This window comes from Sebastes fasciatus, chromosome 3, assembly GCF_043250625.1.
Source record: "Sebastes fasciatus isolate fSebFas1 chromosome 3, fSebFas1.pri, whole genome shotgun sequence".
In the NCBI taxonomy this organism is placed as follows: Eukaryota; Metazoa; Chordata; class Actinopteri; order Perciformes; family Sebastidae; genus Sebastes; species Sebastes fasciatus.
Genome location: NC_133797.1, coordinates 15,274,487 through 15,279,645, shown reverse-complemented (window position 1 = coordinate 15,279,645; position 5,159 = coordinate 15,274,487). Strand labels below are relative to the sequence as shown.

Genomic DNA, 5,159 nt, shown 5'->3' with positions numbered 1-5,159 from the left:
TGCATTTGCTACTGCAAAAACTATGTCATAACATGGCAAACTCAAGCCCAACAGGCAACAACAGGTGTCAGTGTGTCAGCGTTATTTATCCTCCTTCGCGACAAGCTAGTATGACATGGTTGGTACCTATGGATCCTTTAGATTTTCTAGTTTCATATGATGCCAATATCTTCGCTCTAGCTTTAAAACTGAGCCCGCAACAACCTCTGAAAGATTGATTGTGCTAATGCGTTAAAGAAATTAGTGGTGAAAGAAAACTCATTTGCGCTAACGTGCTATTATCGCGTTAACTTTGACAGACTTAGTTTTTTACATTTGAAATTATGAACTCTAAATGTTATGAGAAATTCATCTTTTGAAGAAATGTAATATTCAAAAGATTTATGTCAGTGCTACAGAACATTTGTGTATGCGACAAAACATCCAACTATCTTCTCCAACACTGCTGATACATATTAAAAATAGGAATGTACAGCCCTACTAGCTAGACCTGTAGGTTTTATATGACGGGACAATTTGGCTCTGTCGTGTGAAAATATATGATTAAATTTAACTGCCTGAAAAATTGCAAATGTCGGTATGAAAGAAACATTTGGCAAATAATCATGGCAGACTTTAAAGATATGAGGCCAGAACTTTGTATGTGTGTGTATGTGTGTGTGTGCTTAAGCTTACAGTGTGTCCCCAAATTGGTATGTGTGGATTTGAAAGCGGAACAGTATATCTTACCATGAATGCAGTCATTATCAGGAAATTAAGCGGTATTTAGAGTGTCTCTAGTTTTACGGGGATAAGGGAACAGGGAAATGGTTTGTCCCTAGTGCTAATCTTGTTGGAAACAAAATGTAATGACACCAAAACCTCTCTGTATCAGTATCACCATTGTATTTTGTGGCACAATAATTCAGAGAAACAAAGACAACCATAACAATCCATACCACAGGCCAAATGCCGAAGTTAAGACTGTGCTAAGTAAGAACTCCCTTTCCAGGCGATCAGTTTTCCAGAAAATGGTCTGGGTGCAGCTGAGAATGCCACAAGAGAGCTGAGCATTCCCATGAAGACAGGAATGTTTATTTTGCAGTGGATTTAAGCTGACATGTGTGAAGTCATTAAGCGGGCTTAGTCTGTTAATTAAAGTCATTCTAATATTCTACCTTTAGCCTCATTAGAGCGGGACCTCTATGTCGAGAACTGAGCAGGCTATAGTATGTGCCAAACCAAAGCTCACAAATTCATTCACGAACACATGTGACACACTTACATACACACTGAAGGTCAAATGTTGCTACGGTCATTGCATGAGAAGAATGTATCTATTTCAGCAGGCCTCTTTTATAGGCACACCAGCTTGCACCAATGACATACAGAAACATACAATAGTGTTTATCTGGTTTTGGGTTAAAGCTCTTTAAGATGATTGTATTTTTTTAAATATAGTTTTTGTGAGCATTTACACAATCACAGAAAACTCAAATTCACCATTTATCCCATGCCAAGACAATTCTTAGGTTTCTTGTAGGGCTGTCAAAGTTAACACGAAAATGCAAATTTGTTTTAACGCCACTAATTTCTTTAATGCAACCGGACAGTAATCGATTTTCAGAGGTTGTATTGGGTTCAGTTTTAAAGCTAGAGTGAAGATATCCAGAATCCATTGGTACCAACCATGTCATACTAGCTTGTCGTGAAGGAGGCAAAATAATGCTCCAAAATTGCACTAAATTTTTGCAAGGATAATCTGGCATGGACATTTTCAAAGGGGTCCCTTGACCTCTGACATCAAGATATGTGAATGAAAATGGGTTCTATGGGTACCCACGAGTCTCCCCTTTACAGACATGCCCACTTTATGATAATCACATGCAGTTTGGGGCAAGTCATAGTCAAGTCAGCACACTGACACACTGACAGCTGTTGTTGCCTGTTGGGCTGCAGTTTGCCATGTTATGATTTGAGCATATGTTTTTATGCTAAATGCAGTACCTGTGAGGGTATCTGGACAATATTTATCAATGTTTTGTGTTGTTAATGGATTTCCAATAATAAATATTTACATACATTTGCATAAAGCAGCATATTTGTTACTCCCGTAACAGTATTAAATACTTGACAAATCTCCCTTTAAAAGGTACATTATGAACAGATAAAAAATGTGTGATTAATTTCCCATTAATCACGATTAACTATGGACAATCATGCAATTAATCACGATTATATATTTGAATTGATTGACAGCCCTATTTTCGTGATATCTCGTTAAAGGGTGTGCAGAATTTATTGGAGGTTTTTATGTCCTACGCTGCTTGAATTAAAACATTACGTCACTTCTCTCATACCATGAGTGCGGCAATTGATCAATTTACAGATCTGTCCAACCCAAGCACATGCATACGCCTACAGCCAGGAAGACATAGTCACAAGCACACAGTCAAAAATATTCATCTAAATTACTACAAAAAAAACCTTTTTCAGTACACACATTGGTGCCCTTGTGGCTAACCCAGACTTCAGAGAAGTTATGACCAGCTATCAGCATTTGGCCAAGGATCTAGAGAACATATGACCTCATAAAACCAGCTTAAAAAAGGAATGAGGCACCACCAATCACTGACAACAACAGCCTGTAAATTCCTTTGACAGCAGTTGCATTTTTTTATTGTTGAACTAAAATTACACAGTGACACACAGCCGTGCCACAGCATGCAGAATCACTATCGTCCAATCATGTGACTGGCTTTATGGAGGACAGACAAGAAAAAAAACAGTTTTAAAGAGCCAAAAATAGAAGCAAGTTTATAAACAGTTAACGTTTTATAGACCTGAACGACACTGACACCAGCAGTGGAACCTGCATCAGATCCTGTGTCAATGGATTTAGTCCCAAGCCTGAGAAGCTTTAAACAGCTGAGATGAGGGAAGAGTTTGTTAACACGTTCACATTTTATAGACTCGAACAACCCCTAGACTAGCTTGCAAATAAGTGGTAAGTCTTTTAAAAGATTGAACAGGTTCTTGTAATAAAATTGGTCTTCTATGCGTAAATACAAATTAAACTGGGAATTTACAACTTCACACTTACCTTAAAATTGACATAATAATCCTTTGATGGGCAAAGGCGAGTAAAGACAGCTTACTCAGTCGAGGTTCCTGCCAGGGATGAAGAGTATCATGACATTATTCTAAAGTATAAGTACTACTACTTGTCTTAAATATAATATATAATAATAATATAGTTATTATGTTAAGAAAGTAGCTCTGGCTCAAACTGCTTTCAGTTACTTAGTTACATTTCTATGAAATCATCAAAGTGGAATTCTGACAGTAAACATTTCTATATAACTCTGTCAATCATCCCTCACTAATTCACAGATCTGTTCTCTATAAAAGAACTTTCTAAGAACTTTAATACTAGTGTCATGGAAAAGATGTTAACAGCGAACTTAAATGACTAAACTGTAGAACTAAAGGCTACTCTGTAATTTTCACCTTCCAAAGCTATTGTTTAAAATACTACTCAAAAGTCTACTTAACGGTGAAGGAAAGTAGAAATTCTGATTTCAGAATGCACTAAAGTAGTGGTGAAAATGCCTCTCAGTTATAACGACACTACTTATAATTGTTTACTTATATACCACACACATATTATTAGCAAATCTATAGAAATCACTTACTGTGAAATTTAAGCCTTTAAAAGTAATATTTTAGAATATTAATCTACAGAATGAATAAATAAAAGGTTGCCGTTATGAAATACCTGGTATTGGGTAGGTCTTTCCCTGGAAAAATCCTGCGTCGTTGAAGACACTCAGCCTTTTTCTTCATTTCAAATTTCATCATATCAGTTTAGAGATGAACGAAGAGCCTAATATTTAGCACGAGCAGCCATAGACACCATGACTGATCACACACAGATTCATTCTGACTCAAATATGAACAAAAGAAATTTCATGACGAATGCCACCCATGTTGTTTGATTGACAAGTAATCTGTGGGAAGTGCAAAAACACAACATCACTAATGGCTTGGTACTGGAAAATAATAACTAAATCTTAAAGATTATCACCTCAAAATATTGCTCATAATTTTAAAGCAATTTTAGAGAGGGTTATAAACGTAAATCACAGAATAAGCCAGCTTTTAAAACAACACTGATCTTTCTCGAGCATGTCCCACTTTGCCTCAGGCCAGCAGCTTGGGTCAGGTAGTGAAACCAGGGGCCAGATTGGCTGGTGACCTTTGGTTCCATGTAGTCTGAGCCGGGGCCCCCTGCAGGGCTCCAGAAGCTCAATGGCAGACCAACAGGGGTTAATGAGTGTCTCCCTGTCAGGCAGATTGATATCAGCTAAATAAACATTAGCCCACTCTGAGAAGACCCCTGGAGTCAAAACTAATATTATTCTTTAATTTGAATCATACTCTGTATTTTAATCCATATGAATTATGGGTGTATTCAAATATAATTTAATTTAAGCTTCATGCTTATTTAGACAAAATGGTGTGAAATCAGATTAATCTTGGAAGGTCATCAGCTAGCTAAATAGTTTGCCAAGACACGTATAGCCTGGTGCGGCTGGACTAGCTGAGAGCTAACTCACTACCCAAACCTACTACAGACAAAAGGAAATGTTAAATACAAAAGAACTGTGTGAAATACTTACTGCCAACAAAGCCACGTAACGTACGGGACACGAACTGCGGCCTCCTGGATGAAAACCTTGTGTTTGATGGACCGATCCAACTCTCCTCCAGCCCACCCGGTGCGTCTTTTTCGCTCTTTATAACGTCACCACCACAGCACGTTCCCTGTGCGTTTACAGTTGCCGCGGATGGGTTTACATTGTAGTTAATGGAAAGCCTGGTGCTTCTCCCACCGCCGCAAAAGGCACCCTTTCGGGAATGTATGCCGACGGCTGTGGCAAAGCGTCAGTATTTGACGCCCTGGCAATGAGAATGATGGCCGACGCGGAAACGTGAAAACGCGAATGGCCCTATACAGAGCCAGTGTTTGGTTTGTCCATTCTGGGCTACTGTACTGTACTAAACATGGCGGCCGGCTCCGTGAAGAGACCCGCTCCATATGTAGATAAATGTCACGTTATGTTTATAAAAAGCTCATTCAAAGCCAACGAAAACACAAGGATTTGTATTTTCAGGTG

At 38.4% G+C, this 5,159-nt stretch overlaps 1 long non-coding RNA gene across 1 annotated transcript; it reads right to left on the bottom strand.

The window, feature by feature from the left end:
• Positions 1-2,277: 2,277 nt before the first annotated feature.
• On the bottom strand, positions 2,278-4,820 carry LOC141764192 (uncharacterized). The gene is made up of 3 exons (XR_012593227.1): positions 4,662-4,820; positions 3,758-3,989; positions 2,278-3,150 (listed from the first exon to the last, which is right to left on the bottom strand). It is a non-coding gene; the product is annotated as an uncharacterized LOC141764192 (long non-coding RNA).
• Between the last annotated feature and the right edge of the window lie 339 nt (positions 4,821-5,159).